Source organism: Aythya marila, assembly GCF_965140915.1.
Source record: "Aythya marila genome assembly, chromosome: 5".
Classification (NCBI taxonomy): Eukaryota; Metazoa; Chordata; class Aves; order Anseriformes; family Anatidae; genus Aythya; species Aythya marila.
The window spans coordinates 57,214,983-57,236,188 of NC_139046.1; the positions used below are offsets into that span (position 1 = coordinate 57,214,983).

The 21,206-nt window shown below is 43.1% G+C and overlaps 1 protein-coding gene across 3 annotated transcripts in view; it reads right to left on the reverse strand.

Annotated features, from left to right (window-relative positions):
• Positions 1-3,632, reverse strand: part of MPPED2 (metallophosphoesterase domain containing 2) — a 99,314-nt gene extending 95,682 nt beyond the window's left edge. Inside the window, exon 1 of one of the 3 annotated variants that reach the window (XM_082761215.1) lies at positions 3,483-3,632. The gene's annotated coding sequence lies outside the window, so the exon portion shown is untranslated. Of the gene's footprint in view, positions 1-2,287; positions 2,442-2,878; positions 2,960-3,482 lie in introns of those variants that run through there. The other 2 variants (XM_082761216.1, XM_082761217.1) reach the window with 2 other exon arrangements.
• Between the last annotated feature and the right edge of the window lie 17,574 nt (positions 3,633-21,206).

Sequence of the window (21,206 nt, forward strand, 5' to 3'; positions counted from 1 at the left end):
CCTGATCTTTCACTTCTTCCAAGTGCTCTTAAATATACTTTTGCACTACGGCTGGAAGCCTTCTACAATAAAAGGATAAGCTGAAGAGCCAGCAACTCCCCAAATCTGATCTCTGTCGAGTTCCCCACACACAATTTGAGTCTCAATTTCTTGAATCGATAAACTAAGGTTACCTCAGCTGCCTGCCTTCGGAAGGACTTTGTGAAAATTGATCTGCTTGTATTTGAAGAATACTTTCAAGACGAGCAACTCTTTAAAAGCATTGCTCATGAGGTAGACCCTCAGCTGCTGCACACTACCATCGCTGCCACGACTTCAGTGAAATTATCGCACCCCGTATCACTCGATCTGCTCTTTAGTTGCTTCACACAATAGCAACATTTTTATATCTAGCGCGTACTTTACAAAACTAAGCCAGCACTTGCTGGAAAGACAAAGAGATAAGAAAAAGAGGATGATTTGATCCCTGGGCATCAAACTAAGCAATGTTTTTCCAGTGTGATATTCCTGGACTTCTCTTAGCTCCCAGATCGAAATGTGTTTGCCATGTGTAGCATTAAACATTTGGAATCTTTGATTTGTATTCAAAATATATTTTTAATACAAAGACTAATTTCCAGTTTGGCATGAAGTACAATAAAAATGCCCTGCAAATGGCAGATGGCCTGCTATAGGCCATTTATTTTATTATTTTACAACCTCAGGCCTACGTAGGCTTCCATATGTTAGCTGGGTTAAGACATTCGGCAACCTTCATTCCAGTAATTGGGTTCTATTCCTCATCTTCTTTATTATTATTTTTTTTTTAAACGCAAGATGAAACTCAGCCATGAAGTTCCCATTTAAAAACCGAGCCATTGCTGAGCCAGTCAGTCCATCTCAGTAACTAAGGTTGTGGTCTGGCCTTTGCACTAACCCACTCTCCTAAAACCAAGCACAATAGTTTCAGGGGGAAAAAATCAGCAAGGTGAGCTTTATTCAACTAAATCTCGGCTGTGTTTTAAGATATCTGCAACAACTGCTTCCGAATCGTAATGTGGTGGTTACCATACCAGGTTTGCAGCTGTTTCCTTAATTTCCCTTACAATTATATTTCAGTGTTATTTTGCATAACAGTAAAACACAACACCTGCTTCAAATTGCAGTCCTGTTCCAAGCACTGTAATTCTTTTGAGATACAAACTACGAGGAGTGTGCAACACAGAACAGCATAATTGCCCTGCACTGAAAAGTAAATACAAATGAAAACATCTTCCTGTTGGAGAAATGACTGTCATTAACAAGAATGCTCGCCATCAAAGCTCCCAGGAAAAAAAAATAAGTTTTTCTTTTAGGCAGCAAGAACTTCAGCGTTTGCATAAATTAAGTGGTATGAAAATTACGCATCCATGTTATATTTCTGCAATTAAAAGCTACTATATAGAATAACACGTTAAAGCAACAACAAAAATATGCCTGGACTTTCAGAAAAGCTAAATCACACTATTTTCAGTAATCTAGCGTAAGAAAGGTCAGAGCATTAAGTTTTACATTATAGTTCACTCGTTGGGAAAAAAGAAATCCAATTTGTTTGTAAGAGTGAATCATACATAAAGACAATAAGCGTTTTTACAAGGTTTATAACCTTTGTGTTACAGAAAGAAATTACCACAACGGGAATAAAACAAATGATAAGAGGATATTCGAATAGCTCTATTAGATACTTTAAAGTTGACTTTTGTATGATTTTAAGCATATAAGCTACAATTGCTTCCCACTATGCCAGCCTTTAATCTTGAGAATAAACCTCTCTACTTGAATCAAGACAAAGCCAAGCAAAGCATCTTTTAAAATGAAATTCAACAACAAACGCCGGACTGGAAAAAAAGTAGCTGACTTCTGTGTCAATTCTCTACATTCCCTGTAGTGCACTATTCCGTACTACAGCCCACCTAGCAGAAGTGCCTAATTAATACCTTCTTTAATGAGCTCTCTGAAGAAAATAGCAAAAAGGACCTGAATGTTTCTCAACTTTAAATATATTTTAGGCCCAAGGTTTTAAAAACAAACAAACAAAAAAAAAAAAAAGGCTACTTTGCATCGCTACCATTCTTTCTCCAAAGGCAATCACTCTTCGACGATTACATGCAAGAGACGAGTAGCAAAGAATGGAAGTCGCATTATTTCTCACATCTGTCAAGTGAAACAATTTCACACACTCGATATGCTAACGCTGGATTACGAACAACCGGCCTGAAACCCCACATAAACAATCGCAGCCCGCTGCGGCTCCCCACGCACAGCTTACCCCGGCTGCAACAATCATTTTCCAGCGTGGGTTTGGACTGACAGCGAGATGCGCTATTGTATAAATCCGCTCGCTTTTCGAGGTGCGAACCGCTGCGAGCCTCTTTCCCCATACAAGGGCCGGCACAAACTTAGGGGCAGCTCCTTTTACAGCAGGCTAGCGGGACCCGAAGGCGATCTATGCCCCGAGGGGTCGTTTCGGAGCGCGGGGCTGCATCCCCGGGCGCACTGCCCGCGCAGGCTCCGCGCACAGCCATGGAGGCGCACGCTGCGAGCACCGCACCCCCCTCGGCTGCCAGAGCGGTGCCTCCCCGGCCCCCCCGGCTGCCGGCACAGCCCCAACCCCAACCCCAACCCCGGCCCCGGCCCCGCCGCCCCCCCCTCGTTACCGCTCGCCCCGGCGGCGCTCCCCGGCCGCACTTAGCGCCCAACTCCGGGCTCCAGCCCCCGGCCGCCCGGGCACGGCAGCGGGGGCCGCGCCTTCTCTCCCCTTCTCCTCCCCCCTCCCCAGCCCCCCAGCCCGGGGGGCCGGCCCCGCTTCGCCCCCCCCCCCCCCCCGCCCTCCCCGCCGGGCCCCGGCCGCTCCCCACACCTCCGGCCGCCGCTTGGGGCTCCCGGGGCCGCCCCGGCCGCGGCCCCGCGGGGCTCCGGGCTCGCCCCCCGCTGATTGATGGCTGCGGGCGGCCAATGGCTCCGGCGCGGCCCCGTCCCGGCGTGTGCCGCAGCCCCCGCCCCGCGCCCCGCGCCCCCAGCCCGGCTCTGCGGGGCTCTGCCCTGCCCCCGCCTCGCCATCCCCGCGGCTCCGCTCCGCGCCGGCTGCTGCGAGCAAAGTTTGCAGCGCTGTGTGTGTGTCCCCCCCCGTCCATACAGCGGGGCTGCACCGCCTGGGGAGGGGGACGGGGACACCGGGGGGGGGGCCGGCTGCCAGCTCGGCTCGGCCTGGCCTCCCCTCCGGGCGCGGAGGGCAGCGGGGGCACGGCCCGGGCAGGGCCGGTTCAGCGCCGCCGCGCACCCCCGGCTCGCCCCGACCCGACCCGGCTCGGGGGCGGTCACGCCGGGCTCGCCCCGGTCATTGTGTGCAGGAGGCTGGAGCCGCCCCCCCGCAGCCGCCGGTGGCACGGCACGGCCCCGCCGCTTTGTAACCCGGCGCTTTGTGCCTCCCAGCCCCAACCACCCCCCCCCCGGTCCCCGCTCACCTTCTTCCCTGCGGGCGGCGGGGCCGCTCCATGGGGCGGCGGGGGCAGAGCCTGGGGCTGAGCCCTCGGCGCTGCCCGAGGCCGGGGCTGAGGGAGGAGGCCGGGAGCGGGGCCGGGCGCGGTGCAGTGAGCGGGGCTGCCACTGGGGTCAGGGAGCAGGCACCAGGAAACACGGCGGCCACGGAGCGCTGCTCGCACGCACACACACACACACACACACACACACACACACGGCTCCTCCCGCCGCCTTGCACTTCACCCCCCCGGGCAGGCAGGCAGGGAAGGAGGCAGGGAGAGAGGGAGGGAGGGAGGAATCGCTGCTGCATTTCCATTTCCCAAGTGCGGCACAGCCTCCCCCCGCCCAGCCCGGCCGCACAGGCCGCCCCGAGCAGCGGCCGGGCCCCGGGGCTCGACCCCAGCCCCAACCCTGGGGGGCGATGTAGGGTGAGGGGCAGCGGCCCCACAGCCCCCCGCGGGGCTCCGGGCGGGCAGCGCCTCCCCGCAGCCGGCTCCTGAGGTGGCTGAGCCAAGCTCGGCCGCCGGGAGGGAAAAAGCAGCGCCCGGCAGCGATACCCTTTGGGAAGAGGGTAAGCAGGGGGTTTCTGCGTGTTCAGGGAGCCTGCTGGTGTCTTTTTTTGTTTGTTTCCTTTTTTTTTTTTTTTTTCCTTTCAAAACCCACATTTTGTGTCAAGAGCCGCAACAGGGACAAAGTGAAGAAGTGGAGAGGAGCCGTGTTGGGGTTCCTGCTTCCCAGAAACAAATGGGAAGGGAGACTTCCCCACAGCCGCAGAGTGCAAGGGAAAAACAGCCAAAAGGAGCTGACGGAAAAAAATATGAAAGCTCCTAGCAGGCTGCTCAAAGCACGCTGTGCCCCACGTATGCTAAATAAATAATTTTGACTCTGACCAACCTTTGGATATGCATGGCAACTCGGCAGGTTTTCCTTTGTTGCTGAAAACAATGAGAAGGGTCCGGGGTATTGTCAGACAGAAACCCACGAGGATGGATGGTCCCCTCTAGAAGCACAGCAAACTATGAAAAATCAGCCTGGGAAAAAAAAAAAAAAAAAAAATACATTGCATGGTTTGTTTTGTTTTTCTTTTTTTCCAATTTGACATCAGATTTTTCTGATCTTCTATTGCCATTTTCCCTTTTAATAGAAGTAAACACTGTGAACCAGCAAAGGGAAATTCCTCCTCTCCTGTTTCTGACAAAACGGCCCACAGTTACTCGTCCTCCTCACCAAACTGAAGCAATGTTTTCAGGGAATCTTTGCCTGGCATGGAGGCTGCGGCCATAGTTTCACAAATATATTTAGCTGCCTGCCCCTGATGCTGCTGGAAAATATCCAGCACTCAGCCACCTTCTGTCCCTGCATGAGCCCTTGTGCAAGAACAAGGAACCCCACCTGGGACGGAGATCAGCGCCGGGGAAACGCAGCCCGTTTCCTCACCCATCCGTCTCCGCAACCCCTCCACCTCACGACTGCACACACGCTTGTGCTGCAATGAGGCAGGGGGCAGGATGAGCAACTGAGGACACAAAGGGGACAGGATAGCTTCCTTGGTGCCACTGCCTGCTTCAATATAAAAATATGGGGAGTGAGGGTGAGCGGGTTCTGTACAGAACCGGCTGTGCCCCTTCTCGGCAGCCGCAGCAGCAGGACTTTTCCTGTGTTTGCCTTCGTACTGCATCCAGAGCCCTCAGCACTAGAAATGTGAGCTGGCACAGAACGAAGAATGAGGAGGAAATATGGGTAAGGTGACTGAAAGCTCAAAGACCTCCTCTCTGATAGCTTGTACAGTCAGAGACAGATCAGACACATTACCCCAGCGTCTCGGTGTCCTCGTACTGAAATAAGCATTTACCTAATTTACTAGTCCTTACATAAAATAAAGTGTATGGCTTCAAAGTTAGCCTCGCTTGGCTTTTGCCACCATGAATCAAGCGTGGGTCCTGATTCCAAGGTCACACCTTTTTCACGATCCTGCACGTTCAGCCGTAACACAGGCACTGGGAGCACTGTTTCTAATAAGCGACTCCACAAACTCAGAAACATTTTCTGACAAGAGCACATAACGAAATTCTTCCTTTTAACAAACTGCTTGTTTTCAGTTTCCCCAAGAACACTGTGTGTTCCAAACTACCCACTTTTAGCAGTGCATTGTCTGTGGAGTTGCTACAAGAGGGAAAAATTGTTTCCTTAAATTGATTACAGGCTTTTCTGAGGAAAAGAGTTCTATTTTGCTGCCTTTCCTTTCTAGTTCAAAAGAGCAGCCTCAAAATGCAAGTATGTAAGTACAGAAAAAGAAAATGTCTTTATTGTGGCTGGAACATGGACTTACTAACAAATACACACTTGACAAGAGGATCTCAAAGAAATTTGGAAAATTAAAAAGTAAAGAAGCTGTTTATTGTGTCACAGGACTGATTTTTCTAGTTGGGTGAAACTCAAAATAGTGAACAAGCAGCTTTTGTTTACTTTAATACTTCCTATTCATAACGTTTCAAGTGTGTATTATACATGAAACTGCAGTCACGTTCAGTTTGTTCTGGATTTTTTTCTTTCTCTTTTACAAATCCAAGGCAAGCATCATCAAATGCACAGATGCAGCTGATGCACATTAAAAATTATGAAATGCTACAGTGTCGTGAAAAGCATACAGATTCTCCAAAACCTATCCTGCAATCTCTGATAGTACTTTCATAGGTATTATCATCTCCAGTTTCTGCCAAGCACAAGAAAAAAACTATAAACTTTTGAGATACACACACAGCAGTTCAGAGTGAACTAGGGAAGCCTGTCTCACTTTGATTTTCACTTTTGGACAAACCTTCCCTAAATATCTGTGGACACCTTTTAATCTTTTACATAGAAAAGAAAAAAAAAATAAACAAACCACACACACAACTTTCCAACTGCACATCGTGACATCAGTCTATGATTGCAGTATTAGCCTGACCGAGATCCTACCCGGTTAGGATGTACTCTATCATGTGGTGCCTTACTGTGCTCCATGGTTTGCTGCATATCATGTGTTGAAGCTACTCACAAAGTGAGGTATCTCAAGAATATTCCAACATCTGACCCAAGGAAGCAAGAGCTGATTACAAGCCCATGTTTCACAGTATAAAATGACTGACAGTGCTACTTCGAGGTTGTTTCCACAACTCCTCCACTCCTTTACCATTTATTTTTTGCTCCCATTCTTTAAGGACACAAACCACATAAGAAAAAAAAAATGTTTTCAAAAAAGCCTCCTCCAAATAAGCTTTTAAAGCAGTTCAGTTTCCCCAGCCCAGTTCAAAACAGTCTCTTGAAAGCTTTCACTACCATAACACGGGGCACTCCAGTCAGCAGTGCAGGAGCAAGAGGGACGCACACTATGTTATGGTTTCAGAAAAAGGCCACTGATCCACGTTATCTCTGAGTCTGGACACAGTATCAGAGGTTTTTTTTTGTTTTTGTTTTTGTTTTTTTTTTTGCAACCTTTTTGTTTGTTTGGTCTTGCCTTTTTTTTTTTTTTTCTTTTCTTTCCTTTTTTGTTTGGTTTGGTTTGAGTACATGCATTACCTGGATTTTTGGCCAGTTTAAGACAACAGCAATGAGGGTTCTCATTTGTATTGCAGAGAGAACTCAGTTTCAGCTTTCAGAGACTGGGGCATGGTGGTGCACTAGTAAATTACCTACAGCGCTAGACAATACATATTTCAAGAAAGCAGAAATTGATCCAGTGGGCATCCACTGGTGGCAGCCTACACTGAAGTCACCAGACTGAGCGTATTTCACCACATGCTGCAGCAATTCTGCCAAAAACTGGATTTTTAACGGGCTTGTTCCCCTCATTGAAGCAACAATTCTCCAGTAAGTACAGAACAGAAGACAACTGGAGAACACCACGTTAGCTTAGCCTTTATGCCCCACCGAGCAAATACTACATCTCAAATTTGCACAGTGTAGCTGGATAGATGAACAGTTCTCTATTGCTCTCCTCCTCCATTTGTAGCCTGAAAGTCATCAAGTATTTGGTGTGCCTGCTGCCCAACGCCAGGCATCCAACAGAAGAACACAGTACCCGAAACCAAACCAAGCAAACAAAACCAGGATTCGAGCTTTGAAGATACACATTGTTCTTGTATCACTTGGAGTTGCTTTCACGTAGAAAATCAAAGAATAGAACTAACAAAAAATTAAACCCTAAAAAAAAAAATATAAAAAAAAATACAATACTCCTTGGCTTTAGATTTTTGTAGGCTCTGCTGTTACCATTTTTTTATCTGACTTTTTCTCTCACTATATGGGCCCGTACACTAACCAGTTCAGCACTCCAGCAAACACTACATCCTGAGGAAGAAACCATGGCCCCTCCAAAGAAGTGCCCCAGCTTTTTCAGCAAAAGGACAATTCTCTTAAGGAAGTAAAACTGAAGCCTTCTGTCAGAAATCTGCAGACAGAGAGGAACACATCATTATAATGCTGATAGAGCATCAAGTAAGACTACTGAAGGAAATATCATCAGTTGTCCCCTGGGCATTCTTTTTATATTCGATGGACCAGAACATTGTCACAGGATAATGGTTGTCTGCCGCCTTGCCCCTATTAAATTAAATTAAATATTTGATTGGAACTTTCCTACTTGCTCTCTGTAGAAATAAAAACTGATGCAAAAAAGCTGTAGGTGAATCATTTGCCCTTCTAAAATCTCCCAGTCTAACTGCTAGTCAAGGTAGCTAGAGAAGAAACCATTCCTATTAAGTTTTGGGGGGATCTGAAATTTTTCACAATTGAGAAGGATGTCTGGGTGATTTATTCCTTCATAACAGAGCAGGCAGTGACTTCAGCTTTGTATGTACATAAAGATGCAAGTACTGTTTGATGCATGGCAGTTATTACAAAGATATTACTGCGGGAACAGTTAGGTTTGCTCCCAGATAGTGAAGGCTCAGGACACGCTACAAGGAAAAGATTTTGGTGTTCACCTTCTGGTCAACAAGCTGTGGCAGTGAATAAGGAAAGCAATGTGAGGTGGTCAAACATCCTATTTGTTGGGTATTGATTTACCTGTTTGGGAGAAGGTAGATGACTTTTTCTCAAGTGATCTTTTTATCAGCTAATTGGTCTACAATGTATTCAGCCCAGGCCAATGCATCAGAAAGTCTTCAGTTTATTCCTACTGCAGTTTAGCCACCCAAATCCCATTGTACCAAATAATTCCCAAACCTCAGGTTCTGGCAGGAAACAGGCATTCGCTACTACAGCAGAGAGAATGATGAACCTCTCTTCTGCTTGAACTTTCACTTACTCAACAACCGCTGTCCCTTTTCATCACACACATTGCTTCATCCTGTGGCAGACTGTCCACAGTGCATTTCTGGTCAGAGATGTAAGATGAACTTCATACCCAGGAGTTCTGAGTAGTCAAGGCAATATCAGGAAGCTTCCTGACTACACCCTCCCTCTACTCATGTCCTTCTGATTTCAGAGACAATGTGTAGTGAAGTGGGTTTCTATCACATGAAGCGCACACTGCAAATTACAGATCTACAGATCATTCTACAGATGAGTAGAAACTCTGTCGATGGAGAAAAATCATTCTGTTCCTGAGAGAAGGTCCCCATTGTACTGAAAGCTACCTATGAAATTCTCAACATCAGTCAAAATTCCACATGGAAAGCAAATTGCAAAACTGAAACAGACCTCAGCTCACAGCACAAATTAAGAAGTCTACATGGCAATGCTGAAAAGAGAGTATCACTCCTAGGCTATCTTGAATTTTTCTTTTTAAAACTACAGATCCAACTGCTAATTCAGCTGTTGCTGATGACTTTTGTCAACAGTTACTCACAGTTAACCTCTTTACATCCAAACAAACAAACACCACAGCTTCACTTCATGCCTTGCATAATTAACTTACATTTTTGACAGAAGTTACAAACATAATCTCCAGCACACTTAATTCTAGTTCCAGTTTATGGACTCCAAATTACTTTTGGGCCAGGAGTGTGTTCCCTTTATAGAAAATTGTAGGGAACTGTAGGATAATTATAGTGAAAAGCCTTAGAAGGGGACAGGCATTCCAATACGAAGATCTTTTTTGTTTTGAGCATGCAGCTAAGAACAAGACTTCCTAAAGGAAGGAAAAAATTTTCATGTTTTCAGGAGTCTCATCACTTTGAATGTCCACAACACCACTGTTGATCTGAAAGCACATGGAAACCTAGAGCCCGAAGCCAAAGTCTTCATTATGTGTTAACTACCCTAATAATCAAATTCTGTGATACTCACACAGGATGCTTATGAAGCCCAAATTCTATGGTGAAAGAGTGAAGCTTGAATTCACACACAGGTCTGTTTAGTGTAAGATAGGTTTCTGGAAAGAAATAGATAAGATCTTAAGGCATAATCTCTGATGAATGACCATTTTTGTCACTTGATTTGATGTTTTAAAATCAATATCGCATAGCAGCTATTGTCTAGATTTTGAATGCGTACAGGCTGAAACTGCTTGTTCACTGCTGAAAGATCCTGTGCTGTTGGATTCTACACTCAGACGCCCCAGGAAAAAAATCCTCTATTCCAGTTATTGTCTAGCATTTGAGTTCAGCCTTGGCAAACTGGCCCCTGCATGTCTTTGAGGCATATGGAAATTGATGATGAAGGTGTCTAGTATAACTAGAAGTGTAATTTGATGAAAACTGAGGCAGTGAACTGTGAGAAACTGCTAAATCGGTGTCATCAAACTCTGCTTGAAAAATAATGAAACAGAAATATTACTAGGACACAAGAAATGCAGAGCAAGGGCTGTGAAACCAGAGACTAAATGCAGAAATTAGGGAAACATACAAGATGTTATTTTCATTGTTATTTTTGAAACACATACCCAAAATACAATGCGCTGTTCCTGTCCAAATTCACTTTATGGAGACAGTGACATCATGTCTCCTCCAAATTGTTCAAGCCTGAATCTTGGCACGAGCTCTTCCAATAGAATACCATGTTTGGCCCTGGCACTCCCGCCTGTCTACCCGTAACCATGTGCAGAGTAAGAACAGCACCATGGCCAATGCAAATCCTGGTAATAGCTCAAGTCCCTCGGGGCAACAGAAAAAGACCAAAATAGAAAACATATTACAGTTTTCAAGCAATAATATTGCTAAGAAAAATAAAACAAATGTAACCTCAGAAGTAAGATGACATTTATTGCCCAAAAGTTAACAATTCCTGAAGCTGTGAAAGCACTCTATAAATAAAGACCTGAAGATGGCAGTGGAAAGATCCTGATACCGCTTTATTCATACATTTTGAATGAAAACAAACCAGACAAACATAGAAATCTGGGAACAAGAGGACACAGGAGGAAGATACACGTTTTAAGGACTTGCTTAGATCACTAAACACACTTGAAGTACTGGAAATAAATAAATGAAGATTCTGTTCAGTTGTACCCATGTTTTGAGACACGTGCACTCTCAAGAAAGGGACATAAGCTTGCATATTCAAAGATTTGCCAGAAGATTTGTACAAAAAGATCACAGGGAGACAGACAGCTGGAAAAATTGGAGCAAGGGCTCTGATTTTCATGCCAGTGTTACACCTAATGCAAAGAGAATGCAGATGATGGTCTGCAAGCTATATGTTATTCCTCCTGCCACTGAGCAGTGTGCTTGGACAAGAATCGGAAAGTAACGAGGAAAAAAAAAAAAAAAGACACAGAAATGATAAAAATTGTGCCATTGTAAACAAAAATATTTGTGTCAAAATATTTCTTACAGTCATAACATCTTTATGTACAAATGGCAAATGTCAGCATCAATGCAGCCATATATATCAAGCACTAATTTATTTAAAGCACAGACTGACTTGAAAATTTAACGAAGCTATCCCCACAATCTCACCATAGCATGCACAGAGCAGAAAACATGAAATGGAAAAAGATCTATAAACAAACACCCTATATCATGCTTTAAAGGAATGATAATGAGATGTTTTTGCACATGGATTTATCCAGATTAATTATCAATAAACCTAATTAGAAAGTTGTGCCAGTAAATGTCTAGAAGATTTCTTTTTACTGGGGCATATACAGAGAGGAAGCTTAGTAGAAAAAAGGTAAATGGAACCTAGAGAGGACTTACTGGGAATACATGCAAGTTTCAGAAGTAATCTATGCATGATTGACATGGGTTTTAGTATCATCTTTTCCCATAAGGTGATCTTAAAATCTGTGCGTTAAAAAGTCATTTTTTCTGTCAGTTACTGTTAATCCAAACTCTGCACTTGAGAAGCATTCTTCTGTCAGGGTAGTATAAATTTACCATTTACATATATATTTTTCCCTATCAGAAATATTAGCTGCAGTTCTATCTTTCGTGATGTCATTACTGCAAATTCAAAACTGTGATCTTGTTTGAAAGATATGTTTTAAAAGAAACACAGTTTCTAAAATCAGTTTATGAAACTCACTTTGAATTTAACCAGGGTGCCTTTTGTCCACATAGGATTCCCATTGATCCCTGTTGCACTTTCAGATCTGCACACAGCTTTTGACAGCGGCTGAGAGAAGCAGAGCCACAGTGTCTCTTTGGAGCACCTTCACTGTCACAATGACGTGTTCATGGAGATGTCTCACTTCTGGAAAGGAGAAATGAGGAGAAAAAATTAAAAACATAAAAAAGGCAGAGGAAAAGACAAAGGAAAAAGAAGGGATTCAGATCCCAGCTCTCCACCAGGCCAGTGGCATGTTCAGCATGGGGCTAAGCCTACAAAACTCTACAGTATCTAAAACAAATCTGGATGGAAAACACTCTGAGAGTAGCTGATGTGTCTGCCGAGATGCCAGATAAACCAACAGCCTGACAGTTATGCTTTCCTATTTAGAACAAGCAGTTAGCCAGCCATTTCTATGCAACAAAGCCTATTAAACCGTACTACCTCATCCCTCCTTGTTGGTTTCAGGAACACTTTCCATTCTTTCCAATGTAAGTTACCTGTGGTGTACTATCAACTTAAAAAGAAAATTAACATATACGCAAGTTCTTCCGTGGGTAAATTATTCTTCCTATCTGGAGTTCTCCATTTTAATTAACATTGTGAGCCAAAAACAGTAAAGGAAGAGATCATAATTGTCAGTTCATGCTTTAGTACTTTCAGTTCAGAAGCTGAGTAACTGTGCACAGGTCATTTTCCAACATTCACTCATCTGATGGATTTTCATCGGGGTGCTCTTTCCCAAATACTTGTTGGATCAGAACGCTAATTACTATGTCCAATACTGCCAAATTAACGAAGCAAAAATCAATGATTAAAGCTCACAAACAAGATTGCCACAGTCTGCAAGCTGCTTAACCTCTTTTTTTTTTTTTTTTTTTTTTTTCATTTTTCTTGCATTTTGTTGTTGCTACACTCTTGTAAGAGTGCTTATGCCCTTACATTATATTCACATCAGAACGTGTGTGCGTGTTTACAGGAAAGCTCAGCGGCACTGCCGCTGAAGGAGCTCTGTTCTCCCACACAAGAGTGACCAGAGCATGGCACCACGGGGAGCTCTGCTGCTCCCTTCTGATAGCAGGTGTTAGAGCCTCTGGCAGGGGAGATCTCCAAGGTTTTGGACTTTGGATTCTCCACATGTTGGAATCAAAAACCTACTTCTTTGTGTGACTCACAGAAAAAGGAGTCAGGCTCTCAGGATTTTAAAAAATCTGGATTTCAAAATGGAAACCACATAAAAACATGCTCGTAAACTGCCCAGGAAGTGATCCAAGAGGTGGTGTCTTAAAACACCCCAGGCCGTACCTATACTGGTTTATTACTGTTGTTTTGTTCTTCCCTGAGAGGGAACAAGGATGGGAAGAGTCACACGAGATACTTTATCTGACTTACCGAATTACAATGCTTTGTAACGACACACTTGTAGCTAGGGAGTAAGAGGAGTTGAAAGGGCTCAAAAGATACTATAAAATAGGAACACACTCCACAGACTACATTTTCCTTTTAAACACAGGTTTCTCTCACAGCCAAGGCTCCGTTCAGACCTAGCAAAAGCGCTCTTTAAGGCAACAGGACTGGTACATGGCTTTGCGAAAGCTGAATCTGATCCACGCTTAGTGCCTTAAAAGTGTCCCTCCCAGTGTCATCATTATCCCACCATAAACCAGCGCTAAATCTTAGACTTCTTTCCTCTTGCCAAACCCCACTGTTTTCAGAGACAATCTGGGATTTGCAAGGAATACAAGATCAGCTTCCTTTCAGATGCTAACTAAATATTTAAATCTTGCTCCTACTGAAAGAGGCAGAGGTTTTACCATTAGTTTAAACAAAAGTGAGATCAAGTTGCAAACTTACAAACCTGCACCCATTAAACTTTTGCTCTAGCTTGGAATTCTCCGTACAAAAAAGGTCACTTCAAAAGCAAACCCAAAAGTAACGTACTTACAATTTAAGACTCCCTAATGCTGACAGAGCAAAGGTGTTGCACTGTAACAGAGATGTTGATAATGGTGTCACCCAGTTTACACAACGCTACAGATTCTCTTTTAAACAGTTTCTGGTGCTAAATTATTAGTTCTTATTTGTGAGTTAAGGCTAGACCCCACCAGCACGCAATGGTTTATGCTGCCTGCTCCAGAAGCCATGCAGGTTCAGGATTTTTATTTCCTTTGTTAAGCTCCTCTTCACACACCAGTTTGAATGTTTCATCCTACAGACATCAGGGGAATCACAGCCAGCAGCTCAGTGGTACACAGCTTCCTCTACTGAAGCCAGGATTTGCACGTTCTGTTTTGAGAACAAGACAATTCTGTAGTAATGGACTCAGACGTCTTTTATTAACAGAAGTCTCCATTTCCGATCGCCTACTCGTCACTATTCTTAATTTTGTCTCTTCTTTATTTGGCACAGAAGAAGGATACATGACACTTTTTAAATACCCATACTAAAAATGAATATTAGAAAATCCTATATTGTGTTTTACCTGTCAGAGGTCATCAGCAGCTGTATTTCAAGAAAACTGAAGGCATTAGATGTAGTTTGCCCAGTAGATTAATACTGAGCTGTGAACTTTCATCCTCTACAGCAAGATTTCCATCCAACTGACACAGAACTGACACGCAGTAACACTTACAACCAGGGGGATCCAATTTAGACGGAGTTCAAATGGTTTCAAGCTACTCATAGGTCACAGAGGTAAAGTATGCATAAGAGAGCTGGCTTTAATCAGAAGGTTTTCAGTAATGTCACACCAGAAGTGATAGGCCACGTTGAAAACGAACTGGATGTTAGGCTGGAGAATTAGATTACAAATACATTTAAATATTTTGAATGTATTCTTTACGGCATTTTCACAAGCCCAAAATGTTGGGATTTTTTTTTTTTTTTTTTTAGGATAATAGAAAAAAGAGTTTTGCATGAGCATGAAAAAAAAAAAAGACATTTTTCCCACATGGTATCATATCTGTGATACCTATTCACGTGCTTCTGAGGAAGAAACAGTCCAAAACAAAAACAAAATAGCTTCGTTGTGGGTGACAGTTTGGAAATAATCTCAGAAGACTCAGCATTTTCTCCACAGTGGAGCATTAGAACATAGGAAAATTGCGAGGGATGGCAAAGATTGTGGTGAGAGAGGATTTAGGAAAGGCCAATTTTAATGCAGTTATCAAATGCTGACCTCCTTGTGAAACAGGCAGGTAGATTGTCCTTTTAGCATTTCATACTACAGGACAATGTGCAAATGAGAGGATTCATTAAAAGACATGTCCCTGAAATACAAAATATGACTCTCTTGAGGGGATTTCAAGGGCTGTATCCCACCCAGGAAACCCTGAATCTGTCAGGCGCTCTTCAAGTTTCTCTGATTACTTTGGTTGGATCCAGACCAGTCCCGTGCTCTCCTTCTCACGCAAATGGGCTGAGCTGTATCTCCATGCCACTAGCCAGGAGGTAAACTGGGAAACAGCTCAGTAAAACAATGGAAAGCATCAGACACCTTTTGCACACTGGTTTGCACTACATTTTATTTCTGCTTCACAGCAGAAATAAAAAACAACTACTGCAGAAAGCCTACCAGACAAGCTACGTCAACTTTCTGCAGACTTACATTGAGCTTTGTTAGGAAAGGGATTGAAATCCTGACTGCTGTGCCTGTCTACAGCATCCTCTCTGCAAAACGCCCAGCCCATGCCACAAAGAGAAGGGGGAACTCCATCTGCGAGCAGATGAACAAGTCTGCTGCTAGAAACACAGTGCTGCATCTCATGTCATATTACAGCAAGCAGCTCTGCTCAGATCAGCAAAGCAGAAACAAGGAACCTGACAGGGTGGGATGCAGTGCTTTGTTACTGAATAGTCACCCAGTGGCATCGTATTCAACACGCTGGATGTGCAGGGTCACATCCAACAAAACTGCACCCTTATAATCTGCTAATTTCCCTGCATCCTGCACTGATAATTTAACATGCACAGACAGAAAAGGAAAACAAAGAATTCAAAACAGAATTTTCTTAAACAGGATGAAGTTGGGCTTGTCGAGTTCCTTACTACGACTGTTTCCACCACCCGGCTTACTCATTTACAGCCATTTCAGGTAGCTCTTTACAGAACTCTAAGATGTGTAATGCAGGCATAAATTTAAACACTGGACTGGCTAGAGCATCTCCGTCTAGGTTAGTAAAATAAATATTTATTTTTTCCCAAAACTGGGAGGCTTTTAAAGACCCATCCATCACAGCTCCCTAAGTCTGTATCCATTTTTCTGCCTCGCACTGAAAGCACAAGTGGTTTATCACATCCAGGAAACCATTCATTTCACAAAGTTGTGTCTTTCATGTGTTGCTCTCACTCACTGATCAAACTAGCACCACTAAATTAGACGCAGTATTCCTCAATTTTAATTACACTGCACAGCTCAGTTTTCTATATGTGCTCAGCTTTATAGGAAAAATAGCTATACTGTCCAAACATGACGAGATTTTCTTTCTTTTCTTCCAGCCTACCAGCTCACATAACTCTTGAATTACGAAAAAGTCATTTTTCTTACTTGTCCTTGGCACCCTGTCTTAACAAAATAAGATTCTAAAATCACCAGAACTAGCATAGGCCCAGTTGTTCCAAATCCTCCACATTTCCCTTTCCAACCTTCCTACACTCCCCCCGTGTAACTCTGAAGCTTTTGATTAGCTGTGTTTCCATTTCCATGTGTACCTGCACGATCCTAAACTGGTGGATTTAAGAGCACAGGGACTGCACCTCAGCAGAAGTGCAGCATACTCCTATAATTAAAAACAGTTTACAATTAACTGCGACAGTTTTCCTCCTCTTTTTTCTTTTTTTTCTTTTTTTCTAGAAAACCAAACCATTCTGGTTTTTGCCTTTTGAAACATCCTAATGACTCATGGCATTTAAAATGGAGTTAAGTATTTTTCTCAACACAGCTGTATATGTTTTATTTCATACTTTTGCCAACATTCCTCATGCACTCTTACAACTCTTACAGTCTTCCTTTCATGTTTTTAATTTTTAGTTTCCATAGTTCCATAAAATAGAAGTTGCTGAATGATCCCTAAGCTCTTTATTCCATAGCTTCATTAGAACCTTGGACAGATTTTAACATCCATCTTCTAGACTTCTCTTCAGAAGGCAGCCATGGACTAGCAATGGACTCCAGCCCCTAGTCTCTTCCTTGCTTCCCTGAAGCAACTTCATCTTTAAAATACTGTCCAAGATTCTCCTACCTTCTTCCACTGATCATGAGTTTTCTTAGCTCTCTCCTCACAAAAGCAAAAATCCCACAGCAACTGGAGAACTCAGCAGATTCTCATGTCTTCCTACCAGAGGACAGGTGATCCATCCAAGCTTTTCATCCTCATCGGAGGATGGTATTTATTTTTACATGGCAAAATAGGGTAAAATATTGTTAGGATGCATCTCAGATCAACTGAGTGGGAAATGGGAAACATATTTAGCTGTACTCTTGAAATCCTTGCTAGTGCAATGCCCTTACATGGCAGCAAATGAGGCTTCCTTCAATCTTCTGCTAAGTGACTCCATCCTATCGGGCTTGTTAATGATCTGGCTTCAGTTATTCATCTCTCTTACCAGTGCAAGACATCTGGCACGAAGGCTTTCGTGCTAAAGAAAATCCAATTAGTGCAGAACGCTTCAGTGCATCCCTTCAACAATGCACACTATCGTCATCTCACCATCATGTCCTCTACCCTCTACACTGGAAAGCCCGTGAATCCTAAAGCTTTGCAATGAACAACTTCCCTCCTCCTGCAAAATGGATCCTTGGAGAACACGGCAGGGCTCAAGCCCTGCCATGAAGGCTGACCTAAACCTGTGGAATGAAACGCTTTAGATAAAAAGGGAGCATCTCAGATCTTCACCCCCACCTGCTGCAATTTCAAGTCATGTTTTAGGATCTTGTTTATATTTAACATTAAAAAGGAATCCGCACCCAAGAGATGTGTCCAAGCCCTACCAAAACAAATGCCCTGCAGAACAGATTACTGCACTGGTGGTTTTGAAAACCAGACCAACCCTCCACCTGTGCCCCAATGCTACTGAAGAGATGCTAAAACATGGACATAAGATAAAGAGTTACTAGCCCTTCCTTTTGGCCCTGATTTGAATGCCACTTAAGAAATAAAGCACAACACAGCACAGAGCACTAACTTTGCTGTAGAAATAAAGGTGACAGCTTGGAAACAACTATGCCCCAGCATCAACATTTTCTAAACACCAAACATTCCTTAATGATTTCTCATTACGCTGCTTTTCATTCATCATCTTCCCAGGTTCTGCTCAGAGATTACAATTCTCTCAAATGAGCTGCCTAACTCGTTTTACGTCAGCTGAAAAAACCCTCATGCCGATTAGGAGTATTTTCCCCTCACTGATTTTTAAAAAATAGGTATTTTCATTTAACTGACACCTGATAGTGATGCTACATAGGACTCAAGATATTTAACGTTTTTTAGTCTATTAGCACCAACATCTTTCTCTAAAGTTGTAAAAATTATAACAGTTGAGCAACGTCCTCTCCGTGGCTGCACAACACCTTTCAAAAACCAGAGGATGTTTATTTTAGTTGCTAAATATGATTTACCCATTGATTCTTCAGCATCCCTATTTCATCAGCCCCCAAACCGTTAAGCCATCCCATGAGATGCGTATCCAGTAACATCCTTAACTATCTCCATTTCCACAATAACAGCACATGGAGATACGAGTATTCTGCTCAGCTGGGTCTGAGTGATCAGCATCGATCACCTGGGAAATGCCAGGAACCATAAGGGTTAACGCGTGGACTACCTCAAAACACATTCGTGTTCTTTTGCAATAACGCACCAAACTTAATGACCATCATATAATGGTTGCACAATCTGAGATTTGGAAAACCTAGCCGCATTCAATTGCTTTCTCTGATTAGGTCTGTACTTATTTGGCATTACCAGAGATATCTCAATCCCTAAATAATTAACCTACAACCAATACGTATGAAATTGCCTCACTAAGCTCACTATCCAGGACTGTTTGCTGTTAAATTAGTAGAATAAATAATTTACACCAAAAAAGTGTGCACAAGATAGTGCCAATGAACCTGAGGGAACTTGTTCATTATTTGCAAGAAAATTGGATGAAACACAATTCCCCAAGTACAAGCCATTCTGTAGAGTAAAAGGTGTAGTATTATTAGTATTATTGCAGCATGTAGGGAACAAATGAACTTGCGTGACTGTTCACTTCGGAATATGCTCTCTTCATTAGCCTTTTCTCCAGAGCTATAAATACATCCAATACACTGTATATACACAGTATGTATGTATATATACACATAGGAGATTGTACATTTGCATATGAACTGCAATTCTTACGGAAAAAAATCACAAATAGTGTAGATTTATCTTCACTCATGACTGGATGAGCAAGGGGACAGAGCAATAATGTTTAACACTGAAATGGCAGCTGTGTATCATTTCAAAAATCTGTAGATCGTGTTTTCTAGTGGCAAAGGTTACTATTGCTAAGTCTAATTGCTCAAGAAATTGGTTTGCGAATTTGTTATTCACAGGATTGTTATCATTTTAAGATCATTCTAAAATGATAAAACTTCTCTCTTTCAATGTTCTGCATGGTTACTCCTATACCACTTGCTCCAGCACACAGTGAATCAGCGCGTATCTGCACTAATATCCCTAGGAACTGGAAGAGGCAAAGAAAAACAACACTGATTCTTGATAAAACTTCAGAAATATATATATATATATATATATATATTTTTTTTTTTTTCCTAAAGGCACATTCTGAATTTATAACTAAAACCTCACACTTAGAAATAAATAAACAAAACCAATTCACTGAGAACTATTCAGCACAGAAACTAGCGCTGAGGCCAAAGCAGAGTTTATGGCTTTGGCTGGGGCCCATCTCTAACAAGGCTCCTGAAAACTGCATGCTCCGGCACTCAAACTGCTTGTAGTGTTCCAAGGCATAGCCTTCCCTTCACAGCAAGCTCTGAGACTGTCTATCGTGTCTTTCTCTGTCTATCGTAACTTAAGTTTTTGGCACAGAATACTGTTTTATGTTCCTCTGTAGATACTCCAACGCCCTGGGGATATGCTCAGCCAGGGAATGCCCTAAGCTAAAAAAGCAGCACCTCAGAAGGAAGCACCATCACACCACCTCCTCTTCAAGCTAGGTCTTCCCCACAAAGAGAGAAGGTCGCTATCCTGTGTTCCTGTCTCAGCCCAGCAAGAGCCACAGACAGATTCACCACATCCAAGGAAGGTGCGGTAGAACTCGCAGAATTTCGGGCTGCATCCAACCCCTTGTTTGAGTTTGAATTCAGTGCTAGCTCTCGGCCTGATTTGTGGTGGGTCGTTGATTTTTATTCGGTCACAAGTATCCTGGGACACGTTTTCTGACCTTGCTGTGTATTCACACTGAAAATACAATTGATGCTGTTCCTAGGTTATGAATCATGTAGTTGCATGATGTGGGTCGCAACGCTTCCTGCAATCTATCTTATTTAATACTGAAAGAAATAGATATGAATACCAGTTTACCTGTTCTCCTAGGAAACAATGCTGGGGAGACCAATTTCCCTCATCTTTATCCCCAAAGAACAACAAAGACAGCAAAAAAGGGTTAGCCCTGTGGAGTAAAAGGTGTCCCAATGTCATTGTTGCATGCAAAGATCAGATAAGCACCTGGTTTGTTCTGTCTGTGAAGACAGCTTTATCCAAATAAAGCATAGTGCATTTTATCATTCTGTAATGGAAAAGACCTGTCACTCTTTGAATATCATCATATGGTCGGTGGCCGGCAGATAATGGACTGTTAAGTGTCAAGGTGACTGGCTTTGAATGTGCACAAAACTAAAAATTATAGACCTGTCATTCCATAGGCAGGCCACAATTAGCTGTCTATGCAACTTGAAATTTCCATTTTGCCAGCTGAATAATCAATTGGCTACACTTTCTCAATATAGATGCATTTTTAGTTTTTTTTGCACTCAGGATTTTATCTTTTTTATAAGGTTTTTCAAACAACTGTGCAGTGCACTTAAGCAGATGGGGTTACAAGTAAGCCACACAGTTGTCGTCTCCCCAAACACATACACAAAGACAGTCACCAGTATTTTATAATCAACACTTTTTCCATTAATTTCCTCTAGCCATACTCTTGCCTATAATGTTTTTGTCAAGGATATGGTGCTATGGAAC